Source organism: Diachasma alloeum, unplaced genomic scaffold, assembly GCF_001412515.2.
Source record: "Diachasma alloeum isolate Michigan unplaced genomic scaffold, Dall2.0 Dall_scaffold_00284, whole genome shotgun sequence".
NCBI classification, from domain to species: Eukaryota; Metazoa; Arthropoda; class Insecta; order Hymenoptera; family Braconidae; genus Diachasma; species Diachasma alloeum.
In genome coordinates, this window is record NW_021680423.1 from 1,414,015 (window position 1) to 1,433,246 (window position 19,232).

A 19,232-nucleotide genomic window follows, 5' to 3' on the forward strand; every position below is an offset into this window, starting at 1 on the left:
GGGGGGGGGGGGGGGGGGGGGGGGGGGGGGGGGGGGGGGGGGGGGGTTGTACGCATGCATTCTAAGTCGAGAATTTTTTTTTATTGAATTCTCTATTTTTCAATCCGCCGAATCCGTATGGCGAGGTCATCGTTATTGATAATTTATTGATTAAATTTATTGATTTATTGATTAAATTCGGCTTTTTCGATCGAGATTTTTTTCCATAGTATACGTGGGGTTTTACAAATGATACATGAATGATTTCTTAAATAAAGTACTCCATTTACATAGCATGGATCGTTTTTTAAATAATTATATAATTTAATAATTTGTTTTAACAAAGGCAAAAAAAATTTAATTTTCGAAAGAAATCTTTTTTCCTGAAAATTCAAAATATTTCAAGAAAGATAAGTCGTCAAGATTTGTTCCCTCAACTCGACCGTTTATAGAATAAAAAATTATGAACAATGACAAATGAAATTATTCACAATTTTTTTATTCAACAAACGCTCGAGTTAAGGAAGAAAATCATAATAACTTATAGTTATTAAAAAGCTGTGAATATGCAAAAAAAAATTTCTTTTCGAAAATTGACTTTTTTGATGTTTGTTTAAACACATTGTTTAAAAAAATCAATGTACACCTGATACACAGAGTAGATTCCGTTATGTATCACTTATGTCTCGTATAACGAACCTATGCACCCACCTAAAACGCAAGAAAAATCAATTCCAATAAGCAATTTGAGTGTTTCTGAAAAAATCATTTGTTTATGAATGTTTATTGATGAATTTATCGCAAATACGAAAAATGTTTCAGGACTTACTCCCCTTAAAATCACGCGTATTTTATAGAATAAATTTTTCTCTGGAGAAAAAATCTAAATTCATTAATTGTCAAGAATAAAAATACCGAGCGAAATGCGACTTGAGGAAACTTTGATATTCGCATTCCGGGGACCAAAAACCATATAAAAATATACGCTCAAACACCCTCAGCTTACAGACTAATTTTTTTATACATTTTTATAGAGAGATAAAATCGAAAATGGTTTTTTCCTGCATTATTTATGTCGGAGAAATGTGTACGACTATAAAAGAACTATTACCTACTGTCGGATTCAAAATTTAAACGACGCACTTTGAATGGCGATAACCCGTTGAAAAAAAATCTCCGATAATTGAATCAAAAAGTTCTCGGAAGCATTACTATCTAGAAATCATTCAAGAGAAAACAAATTTTTTTCGAGAATTCTATTTTTATAAACAGAACAAAAATGAGTGAAAAAGGGGGAAAACAGGGTGTTAGAAGACACCGCAAAGTTTACATGTCTATTACAGAACCAATTTTACTTTTATCGTTTTGACAAACTTACTGTAGATACTCTGATCCTTCCTGAAGCGATTGATTTCAAGTTTTTGTTAATCCGACGATTTGTTTACTCGTTTTTAATACAAATATGGCAGTTCGCTATAACATGATCTACGGGCATTAGACAAATGATGCTTGCTTGTAAACATAGGGAAAAATTCAAATATTGAAATTCAATACTTGTCGTTATTAAAGAAAAATCAGAAAAATTATAATTAATTTTTCTTCTCTTACCAGAAAATGAACGAGACCGCCCGGTATGAAGTATTCATCGCTCTGGTCATGAGGGACCCTCAGTACCCTCATTTTTTGCATGAAGGAGGACTGTATACATGTTTCTCGGAAAACTGGGGGCAGGGTCCTCCATGCCAAAAAAGGGTACTGAGACCCACAGCGATAAATGCTTCTCACCGGGCGGGCCCTTTGATTTTCCGGTAAGAGAAGAAAAAATAATAATTTTTCTGACTTTTCTTCAATAACGAGACGTATTGAATGTCGATAATTTAATTTTTCCCTATTTTTACATGCAAGCATCATTTGCCTGTTAATCAGTAGATCATGCCATAGTGGACTGCCACATTTGCAGTAAAAACGAGTAAATAAATCGTCAGATTAACAAAAACTTGAAATCATTCGCTTCAGGAAAGATCAGAGTATCTACAGTAATTTTGCCAAAACGATAAAAGTAAAATTGGTTCTGTAACGGATATGTAAACTTCGCGGAGCCTTTTAACACCCAGTTTTGCCCCCTTTTTCACTTATTTTTTGTCTGTTTTTGAAAATTAATTTCTCGACAAAAATTTGGTTTTCTCTGGAATGATTTTTAGATAGTTATGCTTCCGAGAACTTTTTGGTTTCATTCTTGGAGATTTTTTTTCAACCAATTATCGCCATTCAAAGTGCGGAGCCTTAAATTTTGAATCCAACAGTAGTATCTGATGCATTAATTGAAAACAACTCTTAACTCTTCAAAAAAAAAAAATTTTAATATAGCTAAATACATTAATTTTATATTCTCTTACAATCGCATATAATTCATTGTTTCTTTTGTGTGATTAAATTGAATGAGATTTCTTCTTTAAATAATTGTGAAAGCTTTCAAACATCATAATGTAAAATATATCACAATTTCCATTGGAATATGAATTACGAATATAGCATAGTGGAAGAGTATAAAGTAATATAAAAATGATCGAAATGTATTTAGTTATTTGGGGTTTTCCTATTGATTAAATTTTGAGAAAAATCGTACTATTCATGATGAGGTGCTTTCATCGGAGGTTCCCCAACGGTACTTTTGACTATTTGTCATTTTTTTCCAATGAATCCCTGTCTTCTTATTGAAAAGTTGACCGTCATAAAAGCGATACCTATAACGAAATATTTGGGTACACTTTTCGACAGGTTTGCTCATTCTTTTACTTTCCCCATTTCATCTGTCACCGTCATTTAGTTTATTGAACGTTCAAATACTTCATTCGAGATTTTTCATCTCCATTTTCGTTTATTGAGATAACCCTTCGTGGGATCTCCCAAGGGTCTAGCTGAGATAACGGGTCTCTTTAAGGCCACCATACACAGGCGCACGGCGTATGCAGACCCGGTCCGTGCGGACACGGTCTGTGTGGTCTGTACACCCCCATACACGGAACGACCAGAATGTCTGCGATATTGAAACCTTCATATGATTTTAAACAATTCCGCGATGAATCTCTTTGATTAAGAGTATTCCGATCATCAAATGTTTTTGTTTTTACTTTAAAAATGATGAAAAATGAAATAAAAGTCTTCATTTCAATATTTAGTATGCATTTCAACAATATTCTCACTGTAAATGGATAATTTCATATATGCATTTCAATGGAAATATTTTATTCAGAAGAAACAAATAATTCGCTTATTCTGGATGAATTCTCTATAAGAATCCAATCAAAAATCTATTCCACAGAAATTAGGAATTACTCTTTGTCGCGTGCAAAAGGATTCAATTTCTAATCAATAAATTCATAATTTGGGTCAAGGGGAATGATAAATATATTTACGAATTATTTAATATTACTTTATTATTAAAACAAGAATATTATTAAAAGAAAATAGATTCTATTCATTTTTCTTTGGGGACAGCGCATGCGCAAATGCTCCCGGTCCCAGCGTTAAATAAAATGATTTCTGCCATGATGAAACCGATTGAGGAAGAAATGTGTTTGAAAAATATAGTGACATATCTATCATTGGAGGAACGAATGAAATTCAAGAGAGGTCCGTATTTTTGTGTCATTTAGTTTTTATAATTACCGACTGTAATGGTTAGGTGGGTGAGGTATTGCTCCTCCTTTCACTTGTCGAAATATAAACGCAAAAGCATTAAAGAATTTGAAATAAAAATAAAAAATCCAGAGACAAATGAGGAGTCAATAATTCCAAACAAAGAATTAGTTAAATATCTTGGAGTACACCTAGATTATCTAGTTAGATGCTCAAAACATACAGATATACAGATAGAAAAAGCTCGAAAGAGGTATAAAGCCCTGGGACACTTATTTCACAATAAATTTATTAATAAAAGAGCAAGAGTAATATTCTACTTATTACTCATTAGACCGTTATTAACATACGCTTCGGAAATATTGTGGAATATGGGCGCTTGTCAAACAGAAAAATTGAGAATATTCGAAAGAAAATGTCTTAGATCTGCACTGTTTTTACACAGATCTGTTCATTCTAATTTTCGAAAAAGAGTGAGTAATAAAATTCTTTCCGACAAAGCTCAAATACCGAGAAGTGACAATTTTATTATTCGACTAGCTAGAAATTACTACAATAAAATGAAAGAAATACCAAACGAAACAATAAATACACTAGCAGAGTTCTCAATTGAAGAGGCTATAGGCAGAGCTCGATGTGGTAACATAAAACCACAATTTTTCACTCATTACGATAAGATCGGCTTGTGCCAAGACGAATCGAACAGACCGGTCTTATATCACATTGGCAGACATATGAATAATAAAAAAATCCCAATTGATGATTTCGAGTCATTGGATTTCCTATATTCTAGAGATATCCCAAATTGTGATTATGAAGACTTCACGAGAGTCAAAAGGAAATTCTAGTGGCTAAGCGAAGATGATAGACACATGAGAGCTTTAAAAACTTGACATGAAATATATGAGCAAACAAATAAAAATAGAAATAGACCTCAAGGTAGATTCAATAGGAATAATTTCCGTCCACCTTAGATTTTCGAAAAAAATTATTCAGATATTCGACTCGGGTGGTACCCTGAGAGAGGGGACAGAATGATGTTACTTCAATTGATATTCTAAAAGTGAAAGATTTTCAATAATTTCATCACATGTATCATCAAATTCATTAATTTTTTTGCTTCCGAATAGAAGCCTTGTAATCGTCCTATTTTCACATTTGTAAATGTTGATTGGACATGATGTAGAATGGTCTGAAACGTAAAAATACGAAATTTGGCGACCATGTATGTATACACTGTATGTGTATACATTCACCACCATCTTCCCGGTTGTCACTTTTTAGAAGATCGAGTAATGAAGCGGCTAAAGTAATTGCGAAAAATCTGGAATTTTGTCAAATTATAGGACTTGATATGATCTAACTCTACGCAAAATTTCATCCCGATCGGTCCAATAGTTTTCAAGAAAAAGCGATTCATTTTTAACCCGTCCTTAGGCGCGCCTCAGATTTTCTCTCACGTAACGTTAGTCAACCTACAGACCGTCCCTGCAGTGCGAGTGAGATACTAAAAAGAGCGCGCCCGCACCAACAGGTTAAATAGTTTTTCGCGAATATCCCAAAAACTAGCAGACCGATTTCCATTTTTCTTCTTGCAAAATATTCGTCTCGATATCCTCTACCTCAATCAATCAAAATATGTATCCCCGTTCATCGAAAGTCTTCGATATATTGCCATTTTTATAATTATTTTTTTATTAATCTTATCTGTACGGACCCTGAAAGTGACAATAATGATCTGAAATTTTAGCTTCTAGTTGGTGCTCTAAGTTACAAAGTTTTATCAAATTTCAGACCATTCGGAAGCCTGTTGTCAATGCATTGTTGACGAAAAAACTATTAAAATATCATTCAGTAATATTGTCACTATCACATGCTCGTTCTCATCTACTTATTCCTTTCAAGGCAATTAAATTGAAAAAAAGAATTGTTTCATGAAGTTTTTTCCATGTATGGGGTTGGGGATCTTCAACAACATACAAACTTTAAACGTTAAATAGGTCAACCCCGGCCTCAGAACGTTACGAACGTGAACGATTATTTTGTAAATTCAGGAAAATTCTATTATGAATCGTCATTGATAAGAACATCTATGACACTCTGTCAATATCTATTTTACCCGGAATAATAAATTTGCTATGAAATGCGGTACATCTTTGCAGTCAATGTTGAAGTTATCGGAGTTAGCAAAATCACTCAATTGTTTTCTTCTCTACTGCGTTGTACATTCCGAGTTATTTCCTATTTCTAAGTATTTTCTTTTACGAGCTGCTTGTATGCATGTGGGGCTTGGGCCTCACACACACCCAAATATCAAGAACAACGAACCCTTGTTACACATGGTGACAAAGGAAAACCATGGAGGTCAGAGGGCAAAGGAGCACTACAGTTTCTCTCAAAGGAGTTAGGCCCTTGAGGAGAGAAGAGGCGTAAATTACACTCTCGGCTCGCCAATCGGTCGTGATTACTATCCGCATCTGTGCGAGCGATTTTCAAGTACAATTGTGCTGGCTGCTGACAGTTCTATTAATGAAAAATTAGTGAATGCATTCTGCACATATATATGAGTTAATGACTCAAATGTAAAATGGTAAGAAAATTTCTAGTGACAGTGAATGACAACCCACACAATAAAAAAATTTGGCAGTGTCTAGACACACGGTATATGGTAATTACAATGCACCCAAGGAAAAGTTTACAATGCATCTAAAGCTTATTTTACGATACGTCTATGATTTTTACCATACGTCTATGGTTTTTACCATTCGTCTACGGTTTTTACCATGCGTCTATGGTTTTTACCATGCGTCTATGGTTTTTACCATACGTCTATGAATTTTTCCATGCGTCTATGGTTTTTACGGTGATGTAAGGAAATGTCTAGGGCATACCCTAGCGTACCCAGTGGAGAGTCCAACTCTCTGTTTGTTCCACGATTAGAGAGTAAGTAGAGAATGGGTAGAGGAGTTGGAGTGACAGGGCTGATTGTCTAATCTCCAATGCTTTGAGAGAGTAGATTTTTAATTGATAAATTTTTTAATTGGATCTTTGTGACCCTTATAATTTCAGACCCTTAATATTCCAGACCCTTAAATTGGGACTCTCGATAATTCTGATCCTTGAAAATATTGAAAAGTGCAACTTTTAACCTTTAAACCTTCAGACCCTTAGACTAGTCGTACTATCTACTCTCTACTCTTGTAGAGAGTAGATAGTTGCGATCGGATGCGTGGTGGGAGCTACTCTCTACTCTCTACTCGTGTAGAGAGTAGATAGTTGGCGCCGGCTGCTGGGTGGAGGCATTCAGACCTTTATAATTTTAGACCCTTATCGTTGCTTATGGGCCTTGAAACTTGAACCTCAATGGTGCTGACCCTTGAAAATGATAAAAGTTAAATTTTTGACATTTAATATTTCTGACCCTTAGACTAGCCGTACTATCTACTCTCTACTGTTGTAGAGAGTAGATAGTTGGGAGCGGATGCATGGTGGGGGCTACTCTCTACGCGTCTAGAGAGTATATAGTTGGCAGTAGGTGCGAGGTGGGGGCAGTCAGACCCTTATTTTCTTTAGACCCTCATCATTCCTCATAACTCTAAAAATTTGACCCTAAATGGTGCTGAACATGTATAGAGTGAAATTTTAGACTCTTAAAATTTCTGACCCTTCGACTAGTACTATCTACTCTCTACTGTTGTAGAGAGTAGATAGTTGGGAGGGTATGCATGGTGGGGGCTACTCTCTACTCTCTATGCGTCTAGAGAGTAGATAGTTGGCGCCAGGTGCTTGGCGGGGGCATTCAGACCCTTTATTTTTTAGACCCTTATCGTTCCTCATGACCCTTGAAACATGACTCTCAATAGTGTTGACCCTTGAAAATGATAAGAGTCAAATTTCTGACCCTCAATATTTCTGACCCTTGGACTAGCCGTACTATCTACTCTCTACAACAGTAGAGAGTAGATAGTACGGCTAGTCCGATAGTAGATAGTTGGGGGGAGGTGCGAGGTGGGGGCATTCAGACCCTCATTTTTTGGACCCTTATCATTCCTCATTACTCTAAAAATTTGACCCTAAATGGTGCTGACCCTGGAATATGTTTAAAGTGAAATTTTAGACTCTTAAAATTTCTGACCCTTAGACCAGTCGTACTATCTACTATCTACAACAGTAGAGAATGGATAGTACGGCTAGTCTAAAGGTCAGAAATATTGATGGTCAAAAATTTGACTCTTATCATTTTCAAGGGTCAGCACTATTGACGGTCATGTTTCAAAAGTCATGAGGAATGATAAGGGTCTAAAAAATGATGGGGTCTGAATGCCCCCACCTCGCACCTCCCGCCAACTATCTACTCTCTAGACGAGTAGAGAGTAGAGAGTAGCCCCAACCACGCATCCGATCCCAACTATCTACTCTCTACAACATTAGAGAGTAGATAGTACGGCTAGTCTAAGGGTCAAAAATATTAAGGGCCAAAAATTTGACTCTTATCATTCTCAAGGGTGAGCACTATTGAGGGTCAAGTTTTAAGGCTCATGAGCAACGCTAAGGGTCTACAACATAAAGGGTCTGAATGCAGCTCTGTGAAGTTGACATCCCACCTTGATGAATTGAAACGAAAATTTGATATTTGGTAGATTTTGATCACCACATGATAGTAGTAGCATTTTTTTGTTTGTAGTTGAAAAATAAGCGTCCCATACATTTTCAAAAGACAGTTAGGAACTATTTCATAGTTACAGCTAAAAGGACATCGGATTCTTATCTACAATCGTTTGCAGTTGATTGTAGTTTTGAAATTTTTCCTATCCGACTTCAAATAAACGTCTCATTCATTTTCGAAAGACAGTTAGGAACTATTTTGCAGTTGCAGCTCAATTGGCATTGGATTTTGATCTGCAATCGTTTGTAGTTGTTTGTAGTGCTTGCAGATTGTCAGTCCAATGAAAAAAATTCACGGTATTGTTTTTATGAAATGGTTCCGAAAAATTATTTTTCATAAAGAACCTGAAAAATATCAGATATGTAGGAGGATTTGGTTGTAGTTATTTTGAATGGTGGAGAAAATTAGGAAGAATGAAAGATTCTTATCTGTAATCGTTTGTAGTTGATCTTATTCCCGAAATTTTTTCAATCCGAATTCAAATAATCATGTCATTCATTTTCGAGAGATACTTAGGAACTATCCTGCAGTTACAGCTTAATTGACATCGGATCCTTTTCTGCAATCGCTTGTTGATTGTAGTTTTGAAATTTTTTCAATCCAAATTCAAATAAGTGTGCTATTCATTTTCATAGTCCAAGTGGGGACTGAGTGATAGCTATAGCCAAACTGACGACGGATTCCTGCCTACAATCGTTTGTAGTTGTTTGTAGTACTCATAGATTTCCAATCCAATGGAAAAGAAGGACGTGAGGAAGATCAGATACATAGGAGGATTCGTTTTTAGTTGTTTGTAGTAGTAAGAAAAATTGAATATGAAATAGATTCTTATATGCAATCATTTGCAGTTAATTGTAGTTTCAAAATTTCGTCAATTCGAATTCAAGTAAGCCTTCAATCCATTTTCGAAAAACAGTTAGGAACTATTTTATAGCCGGAGCTTAAGTGTTATGGGATTTACATCTGCAATCGTTTGTAGTTGATTGTCGTTTTGAAATTTTTTCAATCCGAATTCAAATCAATGTTCTGTCGGTTTTTGTAGCACAAGTGGAGACTGAGTGATAGCTATAGCCAAAATGACGGATTCCTGACTACAATTGTTTTTAGTTGTTTGTAGTATTAGCAAATTTTGAGTACCGATGGAATGGTTTCTACGAAATGGCATCGAGGAATTATTTTTCAATAAGGACCTGAAAGAGATCAGATACCTAGAAGAATTAGTTTGTAGTTGTTTATAGTGGCGATTAAAATTAGGAAGGAAGGAAAATTTCAATCGGCAATCGTTCGTAGTTGAATGTAGTTATGGAATTCTTTTAATTCAAATTTAAATATACGTTCAATCGAATCTTGAATAACACTCAGGAACTATTTCGCAGTTAAAATTACATTGGGTTAATGATTGCATATGAGAATCTATTTCATTTCCAATTTTTCTTACTACTACAAACAACTAAAAACGAATCCTCCTATGTATCTGATCTTCCTCACGTCCTTCTTTTCCATTGGATTGGAAATCTATGAGTACTACAAACAACTACAAACGATTGTAGACAGGAATCCGTCGTCATATTAGTTATATCTATCACTTAGTCCCTACTTGGGCTCAAAAAATCGATAGAACATTTATTTGAATTCGGATTCAAAAAAATTCAAAACTACAATTAACTACAAACGTGTGCAGATGTAAATCCTATAAAACTTAAGCTCCGGCTATAAAATAGTTCCTAACTGTTTTTCGAAAATGGATTGAAGGCTTACTTGAATTCGAATTGATGAAATTTCGGAACTACAATCAACTGCAAACGATTGCATATGAAAATCTATTTCATTTCCAATTTTTCTTACTACTACAAACAACTAAAAACGAATCCTCCTATGTATCTGATCTTCCTCACGTCCTTCTTTTCCATTGGATTGGAAATCTATGAGTACTACAAACAACTACAAACGATTGTAGACAGGAATCCGTCGTCATATTAGTTATATCTATCACTTAGTCCCTACTTGGGCTCAAAAAATCGATAGAACATTTATTTGAATTCGGATTCAAAAAAATTCAAAACTACAATTAACTACAAACGTGTGCAGATGTAAATCCTATAAAACTTAAGCTCCGGCTATAAAATAGTTCCTAACTGTTTTTCGAAAATGGATTGAAGGCTTACTTGAATTCGAATTGATGAAATTTCGGAACTACAATCAACTGCAAACGATTGCATATGAAAATCTATTTCATTTCCAATTTTTCTTACTACTACAAACAACTAAAAACGAATCCTCCTATGTATCTGATCTTCCTCACGTCCTTCTTTTCCATTGGATTAGAAATGTATGAGTACTATAAACAACTACAAACGATTGTAGACAGGAATCCGTCGTCATTTTAGCTATATCTATCACTCAGTCCCCACTTGGACTCAAAAAATCGATAGAACATTTATTTGAATTCGGATTGAAAAAATTTCAAAACTACAATTAACTACAAACGATGGCAGATGGGCATTCCATGTCAATTAAGCGGCAACTATAAAATAGTTCCCAACTGTTTTTTGAAAATGGATTGAAGGCTTACTTGAATTCGGATTGACGAAATTTTGAAACTACAATTAACTGCAAATGATTGCATATAAGAATCTATTTATTATACAATTTTTCTTACTACTACAAACAACTAAAAACGAATCCTCCTATGTATCTGATCTTCCTCACGTCCTTCTTTTCCATTGGATTAGAAATGTATGAGTACTATAAACAACTACAAACGATTGTAGACAGGAATCCGTCGTCATTTTAGCTATATCTATCACTCAGTCCCCACTTGGACTCAAAAAATCGATAGAACATTTATTTGAATTCGGATTGAAAAAATTTCAAAACTACAATTAACTACAAACGATGGCAGATGGGCATTCCATGTCAATTAAGCGGCAACTATAAAATAGTTCCCAACTGTTTTTTGAAAATGGATTGAAGGCTTACTTGAATTCGGATTGACGAAATTTTGAAACTACAATTAACTGCAAATGATTGCATATAAGAATCTATTTATTATACAATTTTTCTTACTACTACAAACAACTAAAAACGAATCCTCCTATGTATCTGATCTTCCTCACGTCCTTCTTTTCCATTGGATTGGAAATCTATGAGTACTACAAACAACTACAAACGATTGTAGGCAGGAATCCGTCGTCAGTTTGGCTATAGCTATCACTCAGTCTCCACTTGGACTATGAAAATGAATAGCACACTTATTTGAATTTGGATTGAAAAAATTTCAAAACTACAATCAACAAGCGATTGCAGAAAAGGATCCGATGTCAATTAAGCTGTAACTGCAGGATAGTTCCTAAGTATCTCTCGAAAATGAATGACATGATTATTTGAATTCGGACTGAACAAATTTCGGAAATAAGATCAACTACAAACGATTGCAGATAAGAATCTTTCATTCTTCCTAATTTTTTCCACCGTTCAAAACAACTACAACCAAATCCTCCTACATATCCGATCTTTTTCAGGTTCTTTATGAAAAATAATTTTTTGGAACCATTTCATAAAAACCATACCGTGAATTTTTTTCATTGGACTGACAATCTGCAAGCACTACAAACAACTACAAACGATTGCAGATCAAAATGCGATGCCAATTGAGCTGCAACTGCAAAATAGTTCCTGTCTTTCAAAAATGAATGAGGCGTCTATTTGAAGTCGGATTCGAAAAATTTCAAACTACAATCAACTACAAACGATTGCAGATGAAAATCCGATGCCAATTGAGCTGCAACTGCAAAATAGTTCCTAACTGTCTTTCGAAAATGAATGAGGCGTTTATTTGAAGTCGGATAGGAAAAATTTCAAAACTACAATCAACTACAAATAATTGCAGATACGAATCCGATGTCCTTTTAGCTGTAACTATGAAATAGTTCCTAACTGTCTTTTGAAAATGTATGGGGCGCTTATTTTTCAACTACAAACAAAAAAAATGCTACTACTATCATATGGCGATCAAAATCTACCAAATATCACATTTTTGTTTCAATTCATCAAGGTGGGGTGCCAACTTCACAGAGCTAATGCAGTAACAACATGCATGAATGCATGATTGCTTTTTCTGCAATCTCTCTACTCTCTACAAGAGTAGAGAATAGATATTACGACTAGTCTAAGGGTCTCAAGGTTTAAGGGTCAAAAGTTGCACTTCTCAATATTTTCAAGGGTCAGAATTATTAACAGTCCCAATTTAGGGGTCTGGAATATTAAGGGTCTGAAATTATAAGGGTCACAAAGATCCAATTAAAAAATTTCAAAGGAAATCAGAGTATTNCCTTCCTGCTCATTTTGTTCGGCCATTATAATCGTTGAAACCTTGTGATTATCCTTCCTGCCTCCCCGGGTGTCGCTTGTTGTCGTTTTATCTTTGAGATTGCTCTACCTACATCTATTGACTGTTCCGATGTTTGACCCTTGCGAGGTATGACCCTTGCGATATTTGATCCTCGCGCGGTATAATCATTCCGATGTTTGACCCTTGCGAGGCATGACCCTTACAAGACTTGCTCATGACACGAGAGCTCAACCCCTCTGTCAACGGGGTTGTTTTTGCGTCAGAACAACTGTGTTGTCTTCAATTAAATACACATGCGGTCAAAAAGGTCTAAAACCTCCTTGGTAAATTACTTGCTTTTTTACATGTAGAAAATTTGGTAGAATACCGGTGGTATTTTACTTGCCCAACCCTGCTCGTCTTCGACTTACCGACGCCTCGTGCTGCAAACTTCACACTCGTCACAAACCTCGACCTATCGTCGTTATGACATAATCTACTATTTCCGACGCGCTCCGACTGGATTAGTACTATAGAATTTATAGAATGTGCTTTGGCTGAGTTTACACTATGACCTCCGTCGCGCGCACTCTAACCTTCCTCGACGTTGCCATGTTCAACCATCAGTATACTCTAATGTAATNGGGTCCAAAAGTTTGAGCTCCGGGAGTTCAAACAGGTCCCAAGTACAAGGTTCAGTCGGTTAGAGGGTCAAATTTCTCAAGGGCCATAGTTAATAAGGGTCAGCATATCCCTCGCCTCAGCTATCTACTCTCTCAAAGCATTGGAGAGTAGACAATCTGCCCTGTCACCCCAACTCTCTACTTACTCTCTAATCGTGAAACAAATAGAGAGCTTGACTCTCTACTGGGTCCGCTAGGGATATGCCCTAGACATTTCCTTAAATCACCGTAAAAACCATAGACGCATGATAAAATTCATAGACGTATGGTAACAACCATAGACGCATGGTAAAAACCATAGACGCATGGTAAAATTCATAGACGTATAGTAAAAACCATAGACGCATGGTAAAAACCATAGGTGCATGGTAAAATTCATAGACGCATGGTAAAAACCATAGACGCATGGTAAAAACCATAGACGTATGGTAAAAACCATAAACGTATGATAAAATAAGCCTTAGATGCATTGTAAACGTTTCCTTGGGTGCATTGTAATTACCATATACCGTATGTTTAGACACTGCCATCTCTGTCGCTCCTATTGCCATAAGACTAAGAGGAAAATCGCAGTTGTTTTGGTAATTGCAAGGAAAATTACTCAATTTCTTAATGATTCTTGATAATACAACACTTTATTAACCGATGTAAAGAAAATAATTTTTTTACTGTCATAAAAAAATTTTTTTTTTTAGACAAAAATAGAAAATACGTTAGTTTTCATCCATTCCTTGGTGAAAAATGACGTGAAAAATCGAAAAAAAAAATCTCAGAGCACGACAATCACATAAATTCTTGAATGAAAAAAAAAGATGAAATATCGATTTTTGGTTGAGTTACAGCCATTTGTTTTAAAACAGAGCGCATGGTGCTGCGCGCATCTCGACAAATAAATGTTAATATCTCGAAAACTCTTAGTGATAGAGACACGAGTCAAAAACCATTCTGTTCGTCTCGAAATTATCTAAATCTGTGCCGCTGCATGTCTCGATCACTTCTCAATAGTTTTCGAGATATTTTAATCCAAAGTGACCGCTCCAAGGGTCATTTTGTTAATAAACAAAAACCACACTTTGGGACTGGATCACATTTGATCTAGGCGTTATTCTGAGCATTTAAAAAAAATCATGGAAATCGGTAATTTATAAAGAAAAATCAACAACAAACCTCTTTTTCATCACTGAGTCCCGCTAACCTGCACCTATCGGCCTGTTCTCCGGCCGATAGGTGGCGATTAGCAGCCATGGACTTGATATAGAGAAATGGCTGACTTCATGTCGCGCTTTAGCGCTCCTATTAGGAGTGCTAACTGCGGTTCTGCCTTCGGCGAGCCTCGTCTTCAGGGTTGGGTCGTCTACTGAAAATCGCGGTTTTCTACGGTATATAGTAGAATACTGGTAATTTACCTCTAAATGGTAAAAAAAAGGTAAATAACTGGGAGAAAACCCCTGAACTTGGATATCAGTGCAGTAACCTTTCTGACTGAATTTCGCCAGGGTTATACCTTGCGAGGATCATAAGTCACAAGGGTGAATACTCGCGAGGGTCAAATATCGTACGGGTCATATTTCGCAAGGGTCCTGTTTCATGAGGGTTAAACGTCGCAACGGGCCAACCTTGCAAGGTACACACGTCGCGAGAGTTATACCTTGCGAGGATCATAAGTCACAAGGGTGAATACTCGCGAGGGTCAAATATCGTACGGGTCATATTTCGCAAGGGTCCTGTTTCATGAGGGTTAAACGTCGCAACGGGCCAACCTTGCAAGGTACACACGTCGCGAGAGTTATACCTTGCGAGGATCATAAGTCACAAGGGTGAATACTCGCGAGGGTCAAATATCGTACGGGTCATATTTCGCAAGGGTCCTGTTTCATGAGGGTTAAACGTCGCAACGGGCCAACCTTGCAAGGTACACACGTCGCGAGAGTTATACCTTGCGAGGATCATGTCTCCCGTTAGACCCTTAAAGATTTTCCTTCCTGCTCATTTTGTTCGGCCATTATAATCGTTGAAACCTTGTGATNTTTTTTTTTTGTTTTAATCAAAATCCCAGATTTAATATGAATATGAATATTAAAGAGTTTAAAGACGAATGTTAATGGACAAAAAGAATGGTTATTGACGGAACCATATTCAATATAACTTTGACAAAAAAGCTTTGATCAACGGCAATTATAGAAATGTACAAATCGTACTTCTAAACCTTTCGAGACTTACTCGTTTTCTCACAGCAGCTAGAGTTGCTGTAATGTAAGTTGAGAATTAGCTGTATCAACTTCAAGATGGCTATAGGACAATATAATCCGTTAGGCCAGTGTTTATGGAGATTTGCAGCTATAAAACTCTCTGAATGTAACGAACAGTATAAAGATGTTATATTCAAAATCTCAATATACTATAGAAAGCTACCTTGGCTGCGCAAAAATGATGCCTTTCAAAACGGAAAAGGGGGAAACAGGCTGTGGATCGCCTAGGCAAGAAGATTGTCACCTGTCTGGTATCGTGAAATCCATATTTGATGCACCTTTAACACTGTTCTCAAGTTTAATGGCAGAAAATGGTTGTCGTCTCTGTGAAATACTCAAGGTCGAGAGAAAGACAGATNCTAATGAAATTGTGGGGATATGTTCCTGAAATATATACGGTTCTATTCGTAAAGCGTTTGGATTTTTATTCCATTGTCAATTATGTTTTTGTGATTTTTGAAAAAGTGGTGCCATAAGACTGCGTTAATGACACATTTTTCATATTTTCTCCTCAACAATCTACATGGTTCAACGTTTTGGGACTTTGGGAGGATATTTGTAATCACTCAAAGAATATATTCTCAAAATTTCACCTCTGCAGTCCATTTCGTTCTACTCCCATATACTTACTGCGGAAGTTCGATAAGGTATTTAACAAAGCAATTCTGGAGTAACGCTTCGACTACAAAATAAAACGTCAGCTTGGAGTGGGACTGATAGGGGTTGGTGTCTTTGGGTGTGATCCATTATGGGTCGAACCAACAGCTTCCCAGCCGATTCCGTTTTTTCTGTTGATTAGAAAAAAAAGAAATTTAGAACGTTTCATTCAAATAATTGAACAACCGCTGACCCGATTCCGTTCAACATTCAATCAGAATCGAGTTATATGCAGATGCATCGATTATACAAAATTAATTTTTGTGATACTTGCCTCTAAAGGGCACTTTTCAAAACGGTTGAGTCTGCGTAAAGCAGTTGTTTTTCGCACGGCGTGCGTAAAGTTCACGAGCATGCGTAAAGTGAATTCTCGCGAAGCGAAAATAAGGACGGCGGAGCTCAATATGTACCAACAAATTTGAAATAGCTCAGTTGGGAGAGCACCCGATGCATAATCGTAAGATCCCGGGTTCAAACCCCCATCTGGACTATCCAAAATACTATCCAATTTTTTCAGTCAGAATTTTCTGATTATTCATATTGAGAATAANTAGGTGAATGATCAAAACATTGAGGAATTTATATTGTTATGCCTTTCTCATACTGGCCAGATGTATCGACTTGATCTTTTAACGCAGAGGTAAATTTCCAACCTAAGAAGACTGCGTCTGAAAGAATCTTTGTTCTGGACTGATCAATTCAATTAAGAGCTACTAGNCCTTACAAGACTTGCTCATGACACGAGAGCTCAACCCCTCTGTCAACGGGGTTGTTTTTGCGTCAGAACAACTGTGTTGTCTTCAATTAAATACACATGCGGTCAAAAAGGTCTAAAACCTCCTTGGTAAATTACTTGCTTTTTTACATGTAGAAAATTTGGTAGAATACCGGTGGTATTTTACTTGCCCAACCCTGCTCGTCTTCGACTTACCGACGCCTCGTGCTGCAAACTTCACACTCGTCACAAACCTCGACCTATCGTCGTTATGACATAATCTACTATTTCCGACGCGCTCCGACTGGATTAGTACTATAGAATTTATAGAATGTGCTTTGGCTGAGTTTACACTATGACCTCCGTCGCGCGCACTCTAACCTTCCTCGACGTTGCCATGTTCAACCATCAGTATACTCTAATGTAATTAAAATCCCAAACTATGCCATACATTTTCAATAATTACAAATAATCCCTGTGGTGACGGCTAATGAAATTGTGGGGATATGTTCCTGAAATATATACGGTTCTATTCGTAAAGCGTTTGGATTTTTATTCCATTGTCAATTATGTTTTTGTGATTTTTGAAAAAGTGGTGCCATAAGACTGCGTTAATGACACATTTTTCATATTTTCTCCTCAACAATCTACATGGTTCAACGTTTTGGGACTTTGGGAGGATATTTGTAATCACTCAAAGAATATATTCTCAAAATTTCACCTCTGCAGTCCATTTCGTTCTACTCCCATATACTTACTGCGGAAGTTCGATAAGGTATTTAACAAAGCAATTCTGGAGTAACGCTTCGACTACAAAATAAAACGTCAGCTTGGAGTGGGACTGATAGGGGTTGGTGTCTTTGGGTGTGATCCATTATGGGTCGAACCAACAGCTTCCCAGCCGATTCCGTTTTTTCTGTTGATTAGAAAAAAAAGAAATTTAGAACGTTTCATTCAAATAATTGAACAACCGCTGACCCGATTCCGTTCAACATTCAATCAGAATCGAGTTATATGCAGATGCATCGATTATACAAAATTAATTTTTGTGATACTTGCCTCTAAAGGGCACTTTTCAAAACGGTTGAGTCTGCGTAAAGCAGTTGTTTTTCGCACGGCGTGCGTAAAGTTCACGAGCATGCGTAAAGTGAATTCTCGCGAAGCGAAAATAAGGACGGCGGAGCTCAATATGTACCAACAAATTTGAAATAGCTCAGTTGGGAGAGCACCCGATGCATAATCGTAAGATCCCGGGTTCAAACCCCCATCTGGACTATCCAAAATACTATCCAATTTTTTCAGTCAGAATTTTCTGATTATTCATATTGAGAATAATCCGGGTTCCCCTCCTACCTCATCCAAATCCCATCCAATCATTTCCTATGACGTCACAAAGCTGTGGAACGCCATATAAATTCCCTTCTTTAATGTTGTTCACTTTACGCACTCGTGCACAAAAACCATATTACCCCCACTACAGTTCCAAACAGTAAACGCGGCAGGTACCACAAAAAATGCAATGTTTTACAGTGCGTGTGAAAAAGTGGAACTTTACGCACTAGTAACACAATATACTATCTGTGAACAATATACTATATGTGAATAACTAACACACCGCTGAGACGATCGTTTACATGATCTAATCAGTTTCAAGTTACATGAAGGCACATCGATCCAAAAAAAAGTCGAATCGGTTGATTTGTTCAGGAGAAATCGTTGGACACGCATACACACACACATACACGCTCAGACAATTTTCAAAAATGTTTCATAGGATGACTCAAGAGCTCATTAAACGTGGATGAATCATCGAAATTTAACATTTCATTTACGGGGTCATTACAATAACTCATTACAATAATCTCCCGTTGGGTCGGGAAGTTCAAAATTTCTACTACAATTATCTACGTGTGTATCTGCTTCCAATACACAGTTAAAATTTTCAATCAGTCAATGGCGGGTGCCAACTTCACACAGCTGGCTCTTTCTGTAAGGCCTTGTTTTTTTTAGATGAGAAAATCGTACGATCAAACGAACTTACCTGTAAGTGAAGTTCGATCGTGATTATATGAAGAGCCTCGTCGAGAGATTTTAATAACTTGTAGTAGTCCGCCTGCGGCTAGATGGAGCCACACGCCTTCAGAGACCATAGAAAAAGTTGGCTATGGCACCTCGGCGTTGAGGGCTCGCCATCTTATCATTAGTTTAAAGTTAAGCAATAGTGTAGAAAAAATTGGACGGGTTTGGGAAAGCTAGTTGGGAGGGACTGAATCTCTCGACGAGGCTCTTCATATAATCACGATCGAACTTCACT